The sequence below is a fragment of the Arachis ipaensis genome, chromosome B2 (assembly GCF_059453495.1).
Source record: "Arachis ipaensis isolate K30076 ecotype BB chromosome B2, ASM5945349v1, whole genome shotgun sequence".
Classification (NCBI taxonomy): Eukaryota; Viridiplantae; Streptophyta; class Magnoliopsida; order Fabales; family Fabaceae; genus Arachis; species Arachis ipaensis.
The window spans coordinates 46,950,657-46,974,763 of NC_142437.1; the positions used below are offsets into that span (position 1 = coordinate 46,950,657).

At 39.9% G+C, this 24,107-nt stretch overlaps 2 non-coding genes across 2 annotated transcripts; one reads left to right on the forward strand and one right to left on the reverse strand.

Moving 5' to 3' along the window:
- Positions 1-442: 442 nt before the first annotated feature.
- Positions 443-550, reverse strand: LOC148573869 (small nucleolar RNA R71). Its single transcript, XR_015906762.1, has one exon. It is a non-coding gene; the product is annotated as a small nucleolar RNA R71 (small nucleolar RNA).
- Positions 551-12,183: 11,633 nt separating this feature from the next.
- On the forward strand, positions 12,184-12,291 carry LOC148573870 (small nucleolar RNA R71). Its single transcript, XR_015906728.1, has one exon. It is a non-coding gene; the product is annotated as a small nucleolar RNA R71 (small nucleolar RNA).
- Positions 12,292-24,107: the final 11,816 nt, after the last annotated feature.

A 24,107-nucleotide genomic window follows, 5' to 3' on the forward strand; every position in this document is an offset into this window, starting at 1 on the left:
AGAGGACCTAACAGAAATTTTCAAACAAGAAGAAGCCATGGCAGCCGAAAACAACAACAATGCCAACAATGCAGGGAAAGTACTTGGTGACTTTACTGCACCTACTCCCGACTTCTATGGGAGAAGCATCTCAATTCCTACCATTGGAGCAAACAACTTTGAGCTCAAGCCTCAATTAGTTTCTCTGATGCAACAGAATTGCAAGTTTCATGGACTTCCATTGGAAGATCCTCATTAATTTTTGGCTGAATTCTTGCAAATCTGTGACACTGTCAAGACCAATGGGGTTGATCCCGAGGTCTACAGGCTTATGCTTTTTCCCTTTGCTGTAAGAGACAGAGCTAGAGTATGGTTGGATTCACAACCTAAGGAAAGCCTGAACTCTTGGGAAAAGCTGGTCAATGCCTTTCTGGCCAAATTTTTTCCACCTCAAAAATTGAGTAAGCTTAGAGTTGAATTCTAGACCTTCAGACAGAAGAAAGGTGAATCCCTCTATGAAGCTTGGGAAAGATACAAGCAATTGATCAGAAGGTGTCCTTCTGACATGCTTTCTGAATGGAGCATCATAGGTATCTTCTATGATGGTCTGTCTGAACTGTCCAAGATGTCATTGGACAGCTCTGCTGGAGGATCTCTTCATCTGAAGAAGACACCTGTAGAAGCTCAGGAACTCATTGAGATGGTTGCAAATAACCAATTCATGTACACTTCTGAAAGGAATCCTATGAATAATGGGACAAATCAGAAGAAAGGAATTGAGAACAAAATATTGGCTTAGAATAAAATATTGACTCAACAAGTCAATATGATTTCTCAGAGTTTGTCTGGAATGCAAGCAGCAACAGGCAGTATCAAAGAAGCTTCATCTGAAGAAGAAGCTTATGATCCTGAGAACCCAGCAATGGAAGAGGTGAATTACATGGGAGAATCCTATGGAAACACCTATAATCCTTCATGGAGAAATCATCCAAATCTCTCATGGAAGGATCAACAGAAGCCTTAACAAGGCTTCAACAGTAATAATGGTGGAAGAAATAGGTTCAGCAATAGCAAGCCTTTTCCATCATCTTCTCAGCAACAGACAGAGAATTCTAAGCAAAGCCACTATGATTTAGCAACCATATTCTCTGATCTAATTAAAACCACTCAAAGTTTCATGACTGAAACAAGATCATCCATTAGAAATTTGGAGGCACAAATGGGTCAGCTGAGTAAGAAAATTATTGAACTCCCTCCTAGTACTCTCCCAAGCAATACAGAAGAGAACCCAAAAAGAGAGTGCAAGGCCATCAACATAACCCATACGGCCAAACATGGAGAGGAGGAAGAGGCAGTGATTTCCACTGAGGAAGACCTCAATGGATGTCTACTGGCCTCCAAGGAGTCCCCTAATGAGGAACCATGGGAATATGAGGCTCATACAAAGACCATATAGATTCTATTGAATTTACTTCTGCCGTTCATGAGCTCTGATGAGTATTCCTCCTTTGAAGAGGATGAAGATGTTACTGAAGAGCAAGTTGCCAAGTACCTTGGAGCAATCATGAAGCTTAATGCCAAGCTATTTGGTGATGAGACTTGGGAGGATGAACCCTCCTTGCTCACCAAAGAACTGGATGACTTGACTAGGCAGAGATTATCTCAGAAGAGACATGATCCTGGAAAGTTCTCAATACCTTGTACCATAGGCACCATGACCTTTGAGAAGGCTCTGTGTGACCTGGGGTCAAGTATAAACCTCATGCCACTCTCTGTGATGGAGAAGCTAGGGATCCTTGAGGTGCAAGCTGCAAGAATCTCACTAGAGATGGCAGACAATTCAAGGAAACAGGCTTATGGACTTGTAGGGGATGTATTGGTAAAGGTTGAAGGCCACTACATCCCTGCTGATTTCATAATCCTAGACACTGGGAAGTGTATGGATGAATCCATCATCCTTGGCATACCCTTCCTAGCCACAGCAAAAGCTGTGATTGATGTTGATAAAGGAGAATTGGTCTTTCAAGTGAATGAAGACTCCCTTGTGTTTAAATCTCAAGGATCTCCCTCTGTAGTCATGGAGAGTAAGCATGAAATGCTTCTCTCAATGCAGAGTCAAATAGATCCCCCACATTTAAACTCTAAGTTTGGTGTTGGGAGGCCATCATCATGCTCTGAGTATCTGTGAGGCTACATGAGAGCCCATTGTCAAGCTATTGACATTAAAGAAGCGCTTGTTGGGAGGCAACCCAATTTTATTTAATCATATCTATTTATTTTCCATTGTTATTTTATGTTTTCTGTAGGTTAATGATCATGTGAAGCCACAAAAAAAACTGAAAAAACAAAAATAGAATGAAAAACAGTATTAAAAATAGCACACCCTGGAGGAGAAGCTTACTGGCGTTTAAATGCCAGTAAGGGTAGCAGAATGGGTGTTAAACGCCCAGTCTGGCACCATTCTGGGCGTTTAACGCCAGAACGGGAGAAAAGCTGGCGTTAAATGCCAGAAATGGGAAGCAGCCTGGCGTTTAACGCCAGGATTGGCAATCAAGGGGGCGTTTACACGCCACATAGTGCAGGGATGAGAAATCCTTGACACCTCAGGATCTGTGGACCCCACAGGATCCTCACCTACCACATCTCTCTCTCTCCCTTCTTCACACCTCAATACCTCTTCCCCAAAAAATCCCTCACCTATCAAATCCTACCCTCTTCTCCATAATCTCTTCACCAATCCACATCCATCCATCATAAAACCCCACCTACCTTACCATTCAAATTCAAACCACTTTCCCTCCCAAACCCACCTATACATGGCCGAACCCCACCCCTCTCTCCACTCCTATATAAACCAGTCTTTACTCCTTCATTTTCACACATCATACACACTACTTCTCCCCCTTGGCCAAACCACTAAACCCCCTCCATCTCCTCCATTTTCTTTTTCTACTCTTTTCTTTCTTCTTTTGCTCGAGGACGAGCAAACATTCTAAGTTTGGTGTGGTAAAAGCATTGCTTTTTGTTTTTCCATAACCATTTATGGCACCAAAGGCCGGAGAAACCTCTAGAAAGAGGAAAGGGAAGGCAAAAGCTTCCACCTCCGAGTCATGGAAGATGGAGAGATTCATCTCAAGGGTGCATCAAGACCACTTCTATGAAGTTGTGGCCAAGAAGAAGGTGATCCCCGAGGTCCCTTTCAAGCTCAAAAAGGGTGAATATCCGGAGATTCAACATGAGATTCGAAGAAGAGGTTGGGAAATTCTCACAATCCCATTCAACAAGTCGGGATCTTAATCGTTCAAGAGTTCTATGCCAATGCATGGATAACCAAGAACCATGATCAAAGTGTAAACCCGGACCCAAAGAATTGGCTTACAATGGTCCGGGGGAAATGCTTAGATTTCAGTCCGGAAAATGTAAGGTTGGCATTCAACTTGCCCATAATGCAAGGAGATACACGCCCCTACACTAGAAGGGTCAACTTTGATCAAAGGTTGGACCAAGTCCTCATAGACATTTGTTAAGAGGGCGCTCAATGGAAGAAAGATTCAAGAGGGAAGCCGGTTCAACTAAAAAGGCATGACCTCAAGCCCGTGGCTAGAGGATGGTTAGAGTTCATCCAACGCTCAATCATACCCACTAGCAACCGGTCTAAAGTTACTATAGACCGGGCTATCATGATGCATAGCATCATGATTGGAGAGGAAGCAGAAGTTCATGAGGTTATATCCCTGGAACTCTACAAGGTGGCAGACAAGTCCTCTACTTTGGCAAGGTTAGCCTTCCCTGATCTCATTTGTCACCTCTACAATTCAGCTAGAATTGACATAGAGGAAGACATCCTCATTGATGAGGACAAGCCCATCACTGAGAAAAGGTTGGAGCAAACAAGAGAGCCCACTCATGAACCTCACCAAGAGCATGAGGAAATTCCTCATCATGAAATCCCTGAGATGTCTCAAGGGATGCACTTTCCTCCACAAAACTATTGGGAGCAAATCAATACCTCCCTAGGAGAATTAAGTTCCAATATGGGACAACTAAGGGTGGAGCACCAAGAGCATTCTATCCTCCTCCATGAAATTAGAGAAGACCAAAGAGTCATGAGGGAAGAGCAACAAAGGCAAGGAAGAGACATTGAGGAGCTCAAGCACTCCATAAGATCATCAAGAGGAAGAACAAGCTGCCATCACTAAGGTGGACCCGTTCTTTAATTTTCTTGTTCTTATTTTTCTGTTTTTCAAAAATTATGCTTTATGTTTTATTTATGTTTGTGTCTTTATTACATGATCACTAGTGTCTAAGTGTCTATGCCTTAAAGTTATGAATGTCCTATGAATCCATCACCTTTCTTAAAAAGAAAATTAATCTAAAAACAAAAGAACAAGAAGTACATGATTTCGAATTCATCCTTAAAACTAGTTTAATTATTTTGATGTGGTGGCAACACCTTTTGTTTTCTGAATGAATGCTTGAACAGTGCATATTTTTGAATTTGTTGTTCATGAATGTTAAAATTGTTGGCTCTTGAAAGAATGATGAAAAAGGAAAATATTATTGATAATCTGAAAAAACATAAAAATTGATTCTTGAAGCAAGAAAAAGCAGTGAAAAGCATGCAGAAAAAAATATATGCGAAAAAAAGAGAAAAAAAAGAGAAAGAAAAAGCAAGCAGAAAAAGCCAATAGCCCTTTAAACCAAAAGGCAAGGGTAAAATAAAAAGGATCCAAGGATTTGAGCATCAGTGGATAGGAGGGCCCACAGGAATAAAATCCTGGCCTAAGCGGTTAAACCAAGCTGTCCCTAACCATGTGCTTGTGGCGTGAAGGTGTCAAGTGAAAAGCTTGAGACCGAGCAATTAAAGTCGTGGTCCAAAGCAAAAAGAGTGTGCTTAAGAGCTCTGGACACCTCTAATTGGGGACTCTAGCAAAGCTGAGTCACAGTTTGAAAAGGTTCACCCAGTTATGTGTCTGTGGCATTTATGTATCCGGCGGTAATACTGGAAAACAAAATGCTTAGGGTCACGGCCAAGACTCATAAAGTAACTGTGTTCAAGAATCAACATACTAAACTAGAAGAATCAATAAAACTATCTAAATTCTGAGTTCCTATAGATGCCAATCATTCTAAACTTCAAAGGATAAAGTGAGATGCCAAAACTGTTCAAAGGCAAAAAGCTACTAGTCCCGCTCATCTAATTGGAGCTAAATTTCATTGATATTTTGAAATTTTTAGTATATTCTCTTCTTTTTATCCTATTTTATTTTTAGTTGCTTGGGGACAAGCAACAATTTAAGTTTGGTGTTGTGATGAGCGGATAATTTATACGCTTTTTGGCATTGTTTTTAGGTAGTTTTTAATATATTTTAGTCACTTTTTATTATATTTTTATTATTTTTTATTCAAAATTCATATTTATGGGCTTTACTATGAGTTTGTGTGTTTTTCTATGATTTCAGGAATTTTCTGGCTGAAATTGAGGGACCTGAGCAAAAATCTGATTCAGAGGCTGAAAAAGGACTACAGATGCTGTTGTATTCTGACCTCCCTAAACTCGAAGTGGATTTTCTGGATCTACAAAAGCCCAATTGGTGCGCTCTCAATTGCGTTGAAAAGTAGACATCCTGGGCTTTCCAGCAATATATAATAGTTCATACTTTTCCCGAGATTTGATGGCCCAAATCGGCGTTCCACGTCAGCATAAAAATTCTGGCGTCAAAACTCCAGAATTGGCATAAAAGCTGGAGTTAAACGCCCAAACTGGCACCAAAGCTGGCGTTTAACTCCAAGAAATGTCTCTACATGTGAAATCTTCAATGCTCAGCCCAAGCACACACCAAGTGGGCCCGGAAGTGAATTTCTGCATCATTTACTCATTTCTGTAAACCCTAGGTTACTAGTTCTCTATAAATAGGACCTTTTGCTATTGTATTTTCTTCTTGGAATCTTTGATTAGTCTTATGCTATCTTAGACCTATTTGGGGGCTGTCCATTCATCCATGCCTAGACCTTTTGTTCTTATGTATTTTCAACGGTGGAGTTTCTACACACCATAGATTAAGGTGTGAAGCTCTGCTGTTCCTCATGAATTAATGCAAAGTACTATGTTTTTCTATTCAACTCAAGCCTATTTCTTCTCCAAGATATTCATTCGCACTCAAGAACATGATGAATGTGATGATTATGTGAAACTCATCACCATTCTCACCTATGAACGTGTGCCTGACAACCACTTCCGTTCTACATGCAAACAAGCTTGAATGTGTATCTCTTGGGTTTCTAATATAAGATTGGAACCTTCGTGGTATAGGCTAGAATTATTGGCGGTCATTCCTGAGATCCAGAAAGTCTAAACCTTGTCTGTGCTATTCTGAGTAGGATTTGGGAAGGGATGACTGTGACGAGCGTCAAACTCGCGAGTCTTGGGCGTAGTGACAGACGCAAAAGGATCAATGGATCCTATTCCAACATGATCGAGAACCGACAGATGATTAGCCATGCGGTGACAGCATGGTGCACAAAATTGCGATCATCAACAATGGCGCCAAAGACTTAGTGCTCCCAAACGTGAATCACACTTTGTCACAACTTCGCACAACTAACCAGCAAGTGCACTGGGTCGTCCAAGTAATAAACCTTACGTGAGTAAGGGTCGATCCCACGGAGATTGTCGGCCTGAAGCAAGCTATGATCACCTTGTAAATCTCAGTCAGGCGGATTCAAATGGTTATGGTGAATTGATAATAAAAATATAAGTAAAATATAAACTAGGATAGAGATACTTATGTAATTCATTGGTGAGAATTTCAGATAAGCGTATAGAGATGCTTTCGTTCCTCCTGAACCTCTGCTTTCCTGCTGTCTTCATCCAATCATTCCTACTCCCTTCCATGGCAAGCTGTATGTTGGGCATCACCGTTGTCAATGGCTACATCCCGTCCTCTCTGTGAAAATGGTCCAATGCGCTGTCCCTGCATGGCTAATCATCTGTCGGTTCTCGATCATACTGGAATAGGATTTACTATCCTTTTGCGTCTGTCACTACGCCCAGCACTCGCAAGTTTGAAGCTCGTCACAGCCATCCCTTCCCAGATCCTACTCGGAATACCACAGACAAGGTTTAGACTTTCCAAATCTCAGGAATGGCCGTCCATGGATTCTAACTTATACCACGAAGACTCTAATATCTCAGACTCAGTCCCCTGTATTAGAATATCTAAGAGATACTCATTCTATCTCATCTTCATGTAGAACGGAAGTGGTTATCAGGCACGCGTTCATAGGTAAGAATTGTGATGAGCGTCACATAATCATCACATTCATCATGTTCTTGGGTGCGAATGAATATCTTAGAATAGGAATAAGCTTGAATTGAATAGAAAAATAATAGTACTTTGCATTAATTCATGAGGAACAGCAGAGCTCCACACCTTAATCTATGGTGTGTAGAAACTCTACCATTGAAAATACATAAGAACAAGGTCCAGGCATGGCCAAATGGCCAGCCCCCTGAACATGATCAAAGGATCAAAAGATAATCCAAAGATTCCTAAATACAATAGTAAAAAGTTCTATTTATACTAAACTAGTTACTAGGGTTTACAGAAATGAGTAAATGATGCAGAAATCCACTTCTGGGGCCCACTTGGTGTGTGCTTGGGCTGAGCATTGAGCTTTACACGTGTAGAGGCTTCTCCTGGAGTTGAGCGCCAGTTTGTAACCTGTTTCTGGCGTTTAACTCCACTTTGCAACCTGTTTCTGGCGTTTAACTCCAGAATTCAACATGGAACTGGAGTTGAACGCCAGTTTGCGTCATCTAAACTCGGGCAAAGTATAGACTATTATATATTTCTGGAAATCCCTGGATGTCTACTTTCCAACGCAATTGAGAGCGCTCCATTTCGAGTTCTGTAGCTCCAGAAAATTCACTTTGAGTGCAGGGAGGTCAGAATCCAACAGCATCTGCAATCCTTCCTCAACCTCTGAATCTGATTTTTGCTCAACTCCCTCAATTTCAGCCAGAAAATACCTGAAATCACAGAAAAACACACAAAATCATAGTAAAGTCCAGAAATGTGATTTTTATTTAAAAACTTATAAAAATATACTAAAAACTAACTAAATTATACTAAAAACTATGTAAAAACAATGCCAAAAAGCGTATAAATTATCCGCTCATCACAACACCAAACTTAAATTGTTGCTTGTCCCCAAGCAACTGAAAATCAAATAGGATAAAAAAAAGAGAATATACTATAAATTCTAAAATATCAATGAAACTTAGCTCCAATCAGATGAGCGGGACTAGTAAATTTTTGCCTCTTGAATAGTTTTGGCATCTCACTTTATCTATTGAAGTTCAGAATGATTGGCATCTATAGGAACTTAGAATTCAGATAGTGTTATTGATTCTCCTAGTTCAGTATGTTGATTCTTGAACACAGTTACTTAATGAGTCTTGGCCATGGCCCTAAGTACTTTGTTTTCCAGTATTACCACCTGATACATAAATACCACAGACACATAACTGGGTGAACCTTTTTAGATTGTGACTTAGCTTTGCTGTCCCCAATTAGAGGTGTCCAGTGTTCTTAAGCACACTCTGTTTTTGATTTGGACCTTGACTTTAACCGCTCAGTCTCAAGTTTTCACTTGACACCTTCACGCCACAAGCACATGGTTAGGGACAGCTTGGTTTAGCCGCTTAGGCTAGGATTTTATTCCTTTAGGCCCTCCTATCCACTGATGCTCAAAGCCTTGGATCCCTTTTTATTACCCTTGCCTTTTGGTTTTAAGGGCTATTGGCTTTTTGCTCTTGCCTTTTAGTTTAAAGAGCTTTTGGCTTTTTCTTCTTGCTTTTTCTTTTTTTTTCGCCATTTTTCTTTTCTACAAGCTTTGTTCTTCACTGCTTTTTCTTGCTTCAAGAATAAAGTTTATGATTTTTCAGATCATCAAATAACATTTCTCCTTTTTCATCATTCTTTCAAGAGCCAACATATTTAACATTCATAAACAACAAATTCAAAAGACATATGCACTGTTCAAGCATTCATTCAGAAAACAAAAAGTATTGTCACCACATCAAAATAATTAAACTAGTTTCAAGGATGAATTCGAAACCATGTACTTCTTGTTCTTTTGTTTTTAGAACAGTTTTCATTTAAGAGAGGTGATGGAGTCATAGGACATTCATAGCTTTAAGAGATAGACACTTAAACACTAATGATCATGTAATAAAGACACAAATATAAATAAAACATAATAAACAAAAAATAGGAAAATAAGAACAAGGAGATTAAGGAACGGGTCCACCTTAGTAAGGGTGGCGTCTTCCTTTTCTTGAAGAACCAATGGTGCTCTTGAGCTCCTCTATGTCTCTTCCTTGTCTTTGTTGCTCCTCCCTCATAGCTCTTTGATCTTCTCTAATCTCATGGAGGATGATGGAGTGCTCTTGGTGCTCCATCCTTAGTTGTCCCATGTTGGAACTTAATTCTCCTAGGGAGGTATTGATTTGCTCCCAATAGTTTTGTGGAGGGAAGTGCATCCCCTGAGGCATCTCAGGAATTTCATGGTGAGGAATTTCCTCATGCTCTTGTTGAGGTCCATGATTGGGCTCTCTTGATGTGCAGTCAAATGCTCTACTACTGAGCTATGGACCCTTGAGATGAATCTCTCCATCTCCCATGACTCAGAGGTGGAAGCAATTGCCTTCCCTTTCCTCTTTCTTGAGGTTTCTCTAGCCTTAGGTGCCATAAATGGTTATGGAAAAACAAAAAGCAATACTTTTACCACACCAAACTTAAAAGGTTTGCTCGTCCTCGAGCAAAAGAAGAAAGAAAGGGTGAGAAGAACAAGAGATGGAGAAGATGCAGGTGTGTGAATGGTTCGGCCAGGGGGGTTTAGGTGGTTATGATGTGTGAAAAGGAAAGAGTGATGGTTTAAATTTGAGTGGGTGGGTATAGGTGGGGTTGTATGATGATTTTGGAGGAGTAATGGAGGTGATTGGTGGAGGTTATTTTGGGGAAGAGAGTTATGAAAAGGTGTGAAGAGGAGAGAAGAAGTGGTGGGGATCCTGTGGGGTCCACAGATCCAGTGGGGCCAAGGACTCAACATCCCTGCTCCAATTAGGCATGTAAAACGCCCTTGCTGTGCAATCCTGGCGTTTAACGCCAGACTGATGCTTGTTTCTGGCGTTAAACGCCCAAATGTAGCCTGTTTCTGGCATTTAACGCCAGGTAGATGGTTGTTTCTGGCGTTAAACGCCAGACAGATGCTTGTTTCTGGCGTTTAAACGCCAGAATGCTCCTCCTCCAGGGTGTGCTGTTTTTAATGCTATTTTTCATTCTGTTTTTTATTTTTCAGTAGTTTTTGTGACTCCACATGATCATCAACCTAATAAAACACGAAATAATAAAAAAATATAAAATAGATATAATTAAATAACATTGGGTTGCCTCCCAAAAAGCGCTTCTTTAATGTCAGTAGCTTGACAGTGAGCTCTCATGGAGCCTCACAGATGTTCAGAGCATTGTTAGGACCTCCCAACACTAAACTTAGAGTTTGAATGTGGGGGTTCAACTCCAAACTTAGAGTTTGGTTGTGGCCTCCCAACACCAAACTTAAAGTTTGAATGTGGGGGCTTTGGTTGACTCTGCAGTGAGAGAAGCTTTTCATGCTTCCTCTCCATGGTTACAGAAGGAGATCCTTGAGTCTTAAATACAAGGTAGTCCTCATTCAGTTGAAGGACCAACTCTCCCCTGTCCACATCAATCACAGCTCTTGCTGTGGCTAGGAAGGGTCTTCCAAGGATGATGGATTCATCCTCATCCTTCCCAGTGTTTAGGATTATGAAATCAGTAGGGATGTAAAGGCCTTCAATCTTTACTAACACGTCCTCTACTAGTCCATAAGCCTGTTTTTGTGAGTTGTCTGCCATCTCTAATGAGATTCTGGCAGCTTGCACCTCAAAGATCCCAATTTTCTCCATTACAGAGAGTGGCATTAAGTTTATTCCTGATCCCAGGTCACACAGAGCCTTCTCAAAGGTCATGGAGCCTATGTTACAGGGAATTAGGAATTTACCAGGATCCTGTTTCTTTTGAGGTAATTTCTGCCTATCCAATGCATTCAGTTCATTGGTGAGCAAGGGAGGTTCATCTTCCCAAGTCTCATTACTAAATAATTTGGCATTCAGCTTCATGATTGCACCATGGTATTAGCAACTTGCTCTTCAGTGACGTCTTCATTCTCTTCAGAAGAAGAATACTCATCAGAGCTCATGAAGGGCAGAAGGATGTTCAATGGAATCTCTATGGTCTCTAGATGAGCCTTAGATTCCTTTGGTTCCTCAAAGGGAAACTCCTTATTGGTAACTGAACATCCCAGGAGGTCTTTCTCACTAGGATTCACGTCCTCCTCCTCCCTTGTAGGTTCGGCTATGATGGTCAAATCAATGGCTTTGCACTCTCTCTTTGGATTTTCTTTTGTATTGCTTGGGAGAGTACTAGGAGGAGTTTCAGTGACCCTTTTACTCAGCTAGCCAACTTGTGCCTCCAAATTTATAATAGAGGACCTTGTTTCATTCATGAAACTTAGAGTGGCCTTAGATAGATCAGAGACTATATTTGCTAAGCTAGATGGATTCTGCTCAGAATTCTCTGTCTGCTGCTGAGTGGATGATGGAAAAGGCTTGCTATTGCTAAACCTGTTTCTTCCACCATTATTAAAGCCTTGTTGAGGCTTTTGTTGATCCTTCAATGAGAAATTTGGATGATTTCTCCATGAGGAATTATAGGTGTTTCCATATGGTTCACCCATGTAATTCACCTCTGCTATTGCAGGGTTCTCAGGATCATATGCTTCTTCTTCAGAAGATGCCTCTATAGTACTGTTGAATGATTCCTTCAATCCATTCAGACTCTGAGAGATCATATTGACTTGTTGAGTCAATATTTTGTTCTGAGCCAATATGGCATTCAAAGTATCAATTTCAAGAACTCCCTTCTTCTCAGGCGTCCCATTACTCACAGGATTCCTTTCAGAAGTGTACATGAACTGGTTATTTGCAACCATGTCAATGAGTTCCTGAGCTTCTGCAGGTATTTTCTTTAAGTGAATGGATCCACCTGCAGAATGGTCCAATGACATCTTTGATAACTCAGACAGACCATCATAGAATATATCCAGGATGGTCCATTCTGAAAGCATGTCAGAAGGACACTTTTTGGTCAGTTGCTTATATCTCTCCCAAGCTTCATAGAAGAATTCACCATCCTTCTGTCTGAAGGTTTGAACATCCACTCTAAGCTTACTAAGCTTTTGAAGAGGAAAGAACTTGGCTAAGAAAGTCGTGACCAGCTTATCCCAAGAGTTCAGGCTATCTTTAGGTTGAGAGTCCAACCATATTCTAGCTCTGTCTCTTACAGCAAATGGGAAAAGCATAAGCCTGTAGACCTCGGGATCAACCCCATTGGTCTTAACAGTATCACAGATCTGTAAGAATTCAATTAAGAACTGAAAAGGATCTTCTGATGGAAGTCCATGAAACTTGCAGTTCTGTTGCATCAGAGAAACTAATTGAGGTTTATGCTCAAAATTGTTTGCTCCAATGGCAGGGATTGAGATGCTTCTTCCATGTAAATTGGAATTTGGTGCAGTAAAGTCACCAAGCGTCTTCCTTGCATTGTTATTACTTTCGGCCATGTCTCCTTCTTTTTCAAAAATTTCTGTCAGATTTTCTCCAGAGAGTTGTGCTTTAGCTTCCCTTAGCTTCCTCTTCAGAGTCCTTCCAGGTTCCGGATCAGCTTCAACAAGAATGTTCTTATCCTTGCTCCTGCTCATGTGAAAAAGAAGAGAACACAAAAGAAAATATGGAATCCTCTATGTCACATTATAGAGATTCCTTATGTAAGTATAAGAAGAGAAGAGTAGCAAAAAGAAAAAGATAAGAATCCAAACACAGGGGAGAGGAATTTTCGAAAATAATTAAAAAGAAAAGAAAAATATTTTTTTAATTTAGAATTAAATTAAAATTCAAAAATTTTAAAAAAATGAAATTAAATTAAAAGTTAAAATAATTAGTTAATTAAAAAGGAATTTTGAAAAAAAAGGAAGGTGATTTTCGAAAATTAGAGAGAGAAAAGTAGTTAGGTAGTTTTAAAAAAGATAAGAATCAAACAAAAATATAAGATTAATTGAAAAAGATTTGAAAAATAATTTTTGAAAAGGTGAGAAGTTAGAAAAGATTTTGAAATTGAATTTGAAAAAGATGTGATTGAAACTTATTTTGAAAAAGATTTGAAAAAGAATTTAAAAAGATTTGATTTTGAAAATTAAAGTTGATTACTTGACTAACAGGAAACAAAAAGATATGATTTTAGAATTTAAAGATTGAACCTTTCTTACTAGGCAAGTAACAAACTTAAAAATTTTTTGAATCAATCACATTAATTGTTAGTACTAATTTCGAAAATATGAAATGGAAATAAGAAAAAGATTTTGAAAATCAAAATTTAAAATTTTAAAAAATATGAAAGAAAAATGAAAAAGATTTGATTTTTGAAAAAGATTTGAAAAAGATAGAATTTTTAAATTGAAAATTTGATTTGACTCATAAGAAACAACTAAATTTAAAAATTTTTTAAAAAGTCAACTCAAATTTTCGAATTTTATTAGAAGAAAAAGGGAAAGATATTTTTTTTATTTTTGAATTTTTAATGATGAAAGAGAAAAACATCAAAAAGACTCAATGCATGAAAATTTTGGATTAAAACAAATGACGCATGCAAGAACACTATGAATGTCAAGATGAATACCAAGAACACTTTGAATGTCAAGATGAACACCAAGAACTTATTTTTGAAAATTTTTAAGAAAAGAAAAACATGCAAGACACCAAACATAGAAATTTTCAATGTTGAGACATTAGTAATTCAAAAATGCATATGAGAAACAAGAAAAGACACTAAACAAGAAAAATTTAAAGATCAAACAAAGAAATTCATCAAGAACAAATGCATGAGTTTTCAAAAAATGCACAAATTTTAAAAACATGCAATTGACACCAAACTCAAAATTTGACACAAGACTCAAACAAGAAACATCAAATTGTTTGTTTTTATGATTTTGTTAAATTTTTTTTGTATTTTTTTCGAAAATTATTTTGGGAAGAACGAAAAAGAAGAAAAAAAAATGTTTTTTTGTATTTTTCGAAAATAAGAAATAAAAAGCTTAAAATTAAAATAAAATTACCTAATCTGAGCAACAAGATGAACCGTCAGTTGTCCAAACTCAAACAATCCCCGGCAACGGCGCCAAAAACTTGGTGCACGAAATTGTGATCATCAACAATGGCGCCAAAGACTTGGTGCTCTCAAACGTGAATCACACTTTGTCACAACTTTGCACAACTAACCAGCAAGTGCATTGGATCCTCCAAGTACTAAACCTTACGTGAGTAAGGGTCGATCTCACGGAGATTGTCGGCCTGAAGCAAGCTATGGTCACCTTGTAAATCTCAGTCAGGCGGATTCAAATGGTTATAGTGAATTGATAATAAAAATATAAATAAAATATAAACTAGGATAGAGATACTTATGTAATTCATTGGTGAGAATTTCAGATAAGCATATAGAGATGCTTTCATTCCTCCTGAACCTCTGCTTTCCTACTGTCTTCATCCAATCATTCCTACTCCCTTCCATGGCAAGCTGTATGTTGGGCATCACCGTTGTCAATGGCTACATCCCGTCCTCTCTGTGAAAATGGTCCAATGCGCTGTCACTGCATGGCTAATCATCTGTCGGTTCTCGATCATACTGGAATAGGATTTACTATCCTTTTGCGTCTGTTACTACGCCCAGCATTCGCGAGTTTGAAGCTCGTCACAGCCATCCCTTCCCAGATCCTACTCGGAATACCACAGACAAGGTTTAGACTTTCCGGATCTCAGGAATGGCCGTCCATGGATTCTAACTTATACCACGAAGACTCTAATATCTCAGACTCAGTCCCCTGTATTAGAATATCTAAGAGATACTCATTCTATCTCATCTTCATGTAGAACGGAAGTGGTTGTCAGGCACGCGTTCATAGGTAAGAATAGTGATGAGCATCACATAATCATCACATTCATCATGTTCTTGGGTGCGAATGAATATCTTAGAATAGGAATAAGCTTGAATTGAATAGAAAAACAATAGTACTTTGCATTAATTTATGAGGAACAGCAGAGCTCCACACCTTAATCTATGGTGTGTAGAAACTCTACCGTTAAAAATATATAAGAACAAGGTCCAGGCATGGCCGAATTGCCAGCCCCCTGAACATGATCAAAGGATCAAAAGATAATCCAAAGATTCCTAAATACAATAGTAAAAAGTTCTATTTATACTAAACTAGTTACTAGGGTTTACAGAAATGAGTAAATGATGCAGAAATCCACTTCTGGGGCCCACTTGGTGTGTGCTTGGGCTGAGCATTGAACTTTACACGTCTAGAGGCTTCTCTTGGAGTTGAACGCCAGTTTGTAACCTGTTTCTGGCGTTTAACTCCACTTTGCAACCTGTTTCTGGCGTTTAACTCTAGAATGCAATATGGAACTGGCATTGAACGCCAGTTTGCATCATCTAAACTCGGGAAAAATATAGACTATTATATATTTCTGGAAAGCCCTGGATGTCTACTTTCGAACGCAATTGAGAGCACTCCATTTCGAGTTCTGTAGCTCTAGAAAATCCACTTTGAGTGCAGGGAGGTCAGAATCCAACAGCATCTGCAGTCCTTCCTCAACCTCTGAATCTGATTTTTGCTCAACTCCCTCAATTTCAGCCAGAAAATACCTGAAATCACAGAAAAACACACAAACTCATAGTAAATTCTAGAAATGTAATTTTTATTTAAAAACTAATAAAAATATGTAAAAACAATGCCAAAAAGCGTATAAATTATCCGCTCATCACAGTGCATTTGGACCATTTTCACTGAGAGGATGGGAGGTAGCCATTGACAATGGTGAAACCCAACATACAGCTTGCCATGGAAAGGAGTATAAATGATTGGATGAAGACAATAGAAAAGCAGAAGTTCAGGAGGAACAAAGCATCTTCATGCGCTTATCTGAAATTCTCACCAATGAATTACATAAGTACCTCTATCTTATTTTATGTTCTATTCATCTTTTAATTATCAATTCTCCATAACCATTTGAATCCGCCTAACTGAGATTTACAAGATGACCATAGCTTGCTTCAAGCCGACAATCTCCGTGGGATCAACCCTTACTCACGTAAGGTTTATTACTTGGACGACCCAGTGCACTTGCTGGTTAGTTGTGCGGAGTTGTGACAAAGAGTTGAGATTACAATTGTGCGTACCAAATTGTTGGTGCCATTGATAATCACAATTTCGTGGACCACCCACCTACCCCACCTCTTCTTCTCTCCTCTTCACACCTTTCCATAACATTCTTCCCCAAATACCCTTCACCAATCACCTCATTCACTCTCCCCCAAAACCCCATCTACCATCAAATTTAAAACCCCATTTCCCTCCCAAACCCAACCCCAAATACACGAACCTAACCCTCCCCCCTCCTATATATACCCCTCATCACTCCTTCAATTTCACACATCACAAACACCTTATTCCCCCTTGGCTGAACTCACCCTCACCCTCCATCTCCTCCATTTTTTTTTCTTCTCCTTCATTCTTTCTTCTTTGCTCGAAGACGAGCAAACCTTTTAAGTTTGGTGTGGTAAAAGACGAGCAAACCATTTATGGCACCAAAGGCCGGAGAAACCTCTAGAAAGAGGAAAGGGAAGGCAAAAGCTTCCACCTCCGAGTCATGGGAGATAGAGAGATTCATCTCAAAGGTCCATCAAGACCACTTCTATGAATTTGTGGCCAAGAAAAGGGTGATCCCTGAGGTCCCTTTCAAGCTCAAAAGGAGTGAGTATCCAGAGATCCGACATGAGATTAGAAGATGAGGATGGGAAGTTATCTCCAATCCTATTCAACAAGTCGGAATCTTAATGGTTCAAGAGTTCTATGAAAATGCATGGATCACTAAGAACCATAATCAAAGTTTGAACCCAAATCCAATGAATTGGCTTACAATGGTTCGGGGGAAATACTTAGATTTCAGTCCAGAAAATGTAAGGTTGGCATTCAAGTTGCCAATGATGCAAGAAAACGCACGCCCCTACACTAGATGGGTCAACTTTGATCAAAGGTTGGACCAAGTCCTCATGGACATATGTGTGGAAGGAGCTCAATGGAAAATTGACTCAAGAGGCAACCTGGTTCATTTGAGAAGACCGGACCTTAAGCCTGTGGCTAGAGGATGGTTGGAGTTTATCCAACGCTCTATCATTCCTACTAGCAACTGATCCGAAGTAACTGTGGATCGGGCCATCATGATCCATAGTATCATGATTTGGGAGGAAGTGGAAGTTCATAAGATTATACCTCAAGAACTCTACAAGGTGGCTGACAAGTCCTCCACTTTGGCAAGGTTAGCCTTTTCTCATCTCATTTGTCACCTCTACAATTTGGCTGGGATTGTCATAGAGAGAGACATCCTCATTGAAGAGGACAAGCCCATCACTAAAAAAGGGATGGAGCAAACAAGAGAGCCCACTCATGGACCTCAACAAGAGCATGAGGAAGTTCTTCATCATGAAATCCCTGAGATGCCTCAAGGGATGTACTTTCCTCCACAAAACTATTGGGAGTAAATTAACACCTCCCTAGGAGAATTAAGTTCCAACATAGGACAACTAAGGGTAGAGCACCAAGAGCATAAGGCTAGAATCAATTGGCGGCCATTCCTAAGTTCCGGAAAGTCTAAACCTTGTCTGTGGTATTCCGAGTAGGATCTGGGAAGGGATGACTGTGACGAGCTTCAAACTTGCGAGTATTGGGCGTAGTGACAGACGCAAAAGGATCAATGGATCCTATTCCAACATGAGTGAGAACCGACAGATGATTAGCTGTGCGGTGACAGCGCATTTGGACCATTTTCACTAAGAGGACGGACGGTAGCCATTGACAACGGTGATCCCCCAACATATAGCTGATGACAAGTCATCTTAGCCTAGTTTCACTAGTCTTTTTCCTTTGTTTTCACTTGAATTGTGCACTTTCTTGAGCTACAAGTAAGCTAATTTGGGTAGACTTTCATGCTTCCTTTGATTGAATCAACCATGTATGAATTCATGCTATTTCATGAGGTTTTATGCTATAATTGTCACATATTATGATAAAATGAATATCTCATGATTTTAAGCATAGCTTTGATGTGTTTGGTTGATTAATGATAGGTGAAGAAAGCTTGGAGAAAGGTTGAAGCAAGAAGGAATGGCTAGGAGTAAAGAGAGGACAATGGAATAAGTGAAAATGAACCAGGAAGCAAAAAGCTGGACCAAAAGTTAGCCTCAAACTTTTGCACAAACTTTTGGGTGAAAAGTTAGCCCCAACGTTAGCCCCCAACTTTTGGGCTAACGTTGGCACATGAAAGTTACTCCCTGGGCACCAAAAGTTTGCGCCAACGTTAGCCCCTAACTTTGTGGCTAACGTTGGCATGAGAAAAACACTCCCTGGGCACCAAAAGTTTGCGCCAACGTTAGCCCCTAACTTTGTGGCTAACGTTGGCATGAGAAAAATACCCCCTGGCCACCAAAAGTTTGCGCCAACGTTAGCCTCTAACTTTTGGGCTAACATTGGCACATGAACAATACAAAGGGGGAGCAAAAGTTTGCGCCAACGTTAGCCTCTAACTTTTGGGCTAACGTTGGCGCCATAAGTACACATAAGGAGGCCAACGTTGGAGCAAAAGTTAGACCCCTAACTTTTGCCCCAACGTGGATAGCAGCAAAGCATGGAGGCTGATAGTAAAAGTTAGAGTAAAAGTTAGCCTCAAACTTTTACTCTAACTTTTACTCAAACTTTTGCAAAACTTCAACCCGGTTCAATTGGTTCACTTTGGTTCCTCTCCTAACTCCAAGAGCAATCAACCAAGGCCTCTCTCAACCCAATTCCACCAAGAGCAAAGGCCCAACTCAAGGCTTGTAGATCATTTGAAGAAAGTGTATAAATAGGATAGAATTCATGTTCTTAGAGAGCTTTCCTTTTGAGTTTTCATAATAGTTTTCGGAAAGCTTTGGATATTGAGTGCTCTTTAATTTCTTAGTTTCGGGGAAGGAGAATTCCACTCTCTTCCTCTTAGTTTTATTGCTTTCAATTTCAATTGCAATTGTCTTGGATCTTGGGTTGGAGAATTGAAGGAATTCTGTTTCAATCTCATCCGAAGATCTCTCTGTTTCTTCTACTGCTTATTGAATTTAATTTCTGTTAATTGTTCTTCATCTACTTCCTTTGCAATTTACAATTCCTTTGCAATTGTTCTTGTTGGATCTAGGAAGGCATTGAGATCTAGACTTGGTTATCTAGTCTCTTGGGTCCTGAGATCCGGATTCCCCATTTCCCATTCCCTGTTTACTATTTTCATGCTTATTTACAATTCTGTTTTTAGATCCGGTTCAATCCAAGTGTTCTTTTACTTCTCTGTTGGTTGCAATTTACTTTCCCTCATTTAATTTATGCAAATCCAACTCCCAATTCCCTTTACAATTCAAGCTATTTACATTTCTTGCACTTTAAGATTCTGCAATTTCCATTTCTTGCGTTCTAAGTTTCTACCATTTAATTTCTTGTTCTTTAAGATTCAGCATTTAAATTCTTGTTCTCTTTAATTTCATGTCCATTACCCATTCCCTTTACTTTCCATGCAATTTAAATTCTGCAAATCACAAATCACTCAACCAAATCTTGATTCGCTTGACTAAATCAACCACTAAACTAAAATTGCTCAATCCTTCAATCCCACAGGGATTGACCTCACTCCCGTGAGTTATTATTACTTGATGCGACCCGGTGCACTTGCCGGTTAGTTTTGGGTGTTTTGGAGAAATTCGTTTCTCCACAAAAATATCCCATCAAGTTTTTGGCGCCGTTGCCGGAGATTGATTAGATTGACAATGATTAAGTGAGGTGGTGATCTAGATCTAGCATTTTTATTTTCTGTTCCTTTAATTTTCAATTAACCCACTAACTGTTTGAATTTTTGCTTAAGCTAACTAAAACTTCATTCTAGCAATAGATTGAAGTGTCACTGGTTTGTGTGTTTCTTATGTTCTGCTTGTATGTCAGGTACAAGAAGAAATACACCCATCTTTCATGAACAAGACGAAAGAACTCTTAGAAGGTTAAGAAGAGCTGAAAGAGGAAAAAATATTGTTGGAGAAGAGGAATCAGAAGAAGAATTCCAAGATATGGAGGAACATTCAACCAATCCACCAGGTGGAGTAGACAACAACAATAACAATCCACCCCAGAGGAGAGTTCTGGCCTCCTATACCTTTGCAAATGCTAGACATTATGGAAGCAGCATTCTCACCCCTAATGTCAATGCAAATAACTTTGAATTAAAGCCACAACTCATTACATTGGTCCAAAACAACTGCTCGTTTGGGGGAGGACCATTGGAGGATCCAAATCAACATCTGTCTACCTTCTTAAGGATTTGTGACATTGTCAAGTCCAATGGCGTGAATCCTGAGACCTACAAGCTTCTACTGTTCCCGTTCTCATTAAGGGACAAGGCCGCACAATGGCTTGAAACTTTTCCTCAAGGAAGCATCACTAGCTGGGATGATTTGGTGACTAAATTTCTAGCCAAATTCTATCCACCTCAAATGGTTAACAGGCTGAAAACTGAGGTACAAACATTCACACAATTGGATGCTGAAAATCTGTATGAAGCATGGGAGAGATACAAGGCTCTGCTGAGGAAATGTCCACCAGAAATGTTCACTGAGTGGGACAAGCTACAGAACTTCTATGAAGGACTCACCCTAAAGGCTCAAGAATCACTTGACCACTCAGCTGGAGGTTCCTTGCAACTCATGAAAACTGCAGAGGAAGCTCAAAATCTCATTGATATGGTGGCTAACAACCAATATTTCTTTGCTCATCAAAGAAGCCGCCAACCATCACAAAGAAGAGGAGTAATGGAGCTAGAAGGAGTGGACTCAATCTTGGCTCAAAACAAGATGATGCAGAAGCAAATTCAACAACAATTTGAGCAAATGGCCAAGAGGATTGATAGTCTCCAAGTTGCAGCAGTTAACACTAGTCAACCATCAACCACATGGGGACAGAGTGAAGAAACTCAAGAAGAACAACAACAAGAGCAAGTACAGTATATGCACAACCAAGGACCAAATGAAGTGTATGGTAATACATACAATCCATCCTGGAAGAACCACCCAAACCTCAGATGGGGAGATAATCATACCCAAAACCAACAACCATGGCAGAGGAACTCAAACCAAAACAACCCAAGAAGCAACCAAAACCACAACCAGCAGCAGACTAACCAAAACCCCTATAGAAAACCTCAAAACAACTACCCCAACCCCAACCAATACCAATCTAATAACCAACCCACCAACCAAAATGCCTACCATCCACCACCCACATCTCATAACCCACCTCAAGTATCATCTGAAGCCCAGAGAATCACTAACTTGGAGGCCGTGATAGACAAAATGTTGAAACACCAGGAAATAGTAACCAAGAATCAGGAAGCATCCCTGAAAAGCCTAGAGAGACAGATGGGGCAAATCTCCAAACAGATTTCTGTTGAGAGACCTTCAAGCTCACTGCCGAGTGACACAATCCCAAATCCTAAGGAAGAATGCAAGGCAATACAATTAAGGAGTGGGAGAACATTGATGAGCAACAATGACACTACTAAGAAGCAAGTAGAGAGCAGCAAAAGACCAATAGAAGAGGAACAGCCAACACACACAGAGGAAGCCAATGATGATGATGCAATGGCAAGTAAGGAAGCTTCAAAGCAAAGTCAGGCAAAGGAGGAACAATCAAAAATTCCGAAAAAAGGGAATGAAGCAGTTGAAGAACCAACCAAGAATCAAAAGCAGCAAGCAGAGAAAACCTTTATACCTCCACTGCCATATCCCCAGAGGTTCAACAAAGAAATCAAGGACCAACAATTTCATAAGTTCCTTGAGACTTTCAGAAAGCTGGAAATCAATATTCCTTTTGCTGAAGCACTTGAGCAAATGCCTCTGTATGCCAAGTTTTTGAAGGAGCTTATCAACAAGAAAAGAAGTTGGGATGAGAAAGAAACCATACTGCTCACTGAGGAATGCAGGGCTTTGATTCAAAAAGGGTTTCCCCCTAAGCTTGAAGATCCAGGGAGCTTTTTGCTACCTTGCACCATTGGGAAATTAACCATCACTAAAGCAATGTGCGATCTAGGAGCAAGTATCAACTTAATACCATCCTCCTTGGTAAAAAAGCTGCATATAGAGGAAGTTAAACCAGTATAAATATCTCTAGAGCTAGTAGATAAGTCAACAGTATATCCCAGGGGTATGATTGAAAACCTGCTGGTCAAGGTGGATAGTGCACGAATTGTGAATCACACTTTTCACAACGCGTACCACTAACCAGCAAGTGCACTGGGTCGTCCAAGTAATACCTCACGTGAGTAAGGGTCGAATCCCACGGAGATTATTGGTTTGAAGCAATCTATGGTTATCTTGTAAATCTTAGTCAGGAAGTCAATTATGTTTATCAGTTGAATTGTGAATAACCAAGAGAGCATAAATTAAAGGTTACTTGTTGTGCAGTAATGGAGAATATGTTGGAGTTTTGGAGATGCTTTGTCTTCTGAATCTCTGCTTTCCTCTGTCTTCTTGTTCACGCACGCACATCTTTCTATGGCAAGCTGTGTGTTGGTGGATCACCGTTGTCAATGGCTACCTTCCATCCTTCCAGTGAAAACTACGCTCACGCGCTCTGTCACAGCACGGCTAATCACCGGTTGGTTCTCGATCCGGTTGGAATAGGATTTACTATCCTTTTGCGTCTGTCACTAACGCCCAGCCTTCAGGAGTTTGAAGCTCATCACAGTCATTCAATCCTTGAATCCTACTCGGAATACCACAAACAAGGTTTAGACTTTCCGGATTCTCATGAATGCCACCATCAATTCTAGCTTATACCACGGAGATTCTGATTAAGGAATCTAAGAGATACTCATTCAATCGTATATAGAACGGAGGTGGTTGTCAGGCACACGTTCATGATTTGAGGAGGGTGATGAGTGTCACAGATCATCACCTCCATCACAGTTAAGTGCGAATGAACATCTTAGATAGGAACAAGCGTGTTTGAATGGAAAACAGAAATACTTGCATTAATTCATCGAGACACAGTAGAGCTCCTCACCCCCAACAATGGGGTTTAGAGACTCATGCCGTTAGAGAATACAAATTTTAGATCTGAAATGTCATGAGATACAAAATAAGTCTCTAAAAGTTGTTTAAATACTAAACTAGTAGCCTAGGGTTACAAAATATGAGTGGACTATGATGGATGATGCAGAGATCCACTTCTGGGGCCCACTTGGTGTGCTGGGGCCCACTTGGTGTGTGCCGGGGCTGAGACTTTAAGCAATTCACGTGCGGAGGCCATTTGTGGAGTTGAACGCCAGTTTTTATGCCAGTTTGGGCGTTCAACTCCAGTTTTTTATCCTTTTCTGGCGCTGGACGCCAGAATTGGGCAGAGAACTGGCATTGAACGCCAGTTTACGTCGTCTATCCTTGTGCAAAGTATGGACTATTATATATTTCTGGAAAGCCCTGGATGTCTACTTTCCAACGCAATTGGAATCATGCCATTTCGAGTTCTGTAGCTCCAGAAAATCCACTTTGAGTGCAGGGAGGTCAGAATCCAACAGCATCAGCAGTCCTTTTTCAGCCTGAATCAGATTTTTGCTCAGCTCCTTCAATTTCAGCCAGAAAAATACCTGAAATTACAGAAAAACACACAACTGATAGTAAAGTCCAGAAACATGAATTTTTCCTAAAAACTACTGGAAATAAACTAAAAACTAACTAAAACATACTCAAAACTATATGAAATTATCCCCAAAAAGCGTATAAAATATCCGCTCATCACAACACCAAACTTAAACTGTTGCTTGTCCTCAAGCAACTAGACAAATAAAATAGAAGACTAATAGGTTGAGAAGC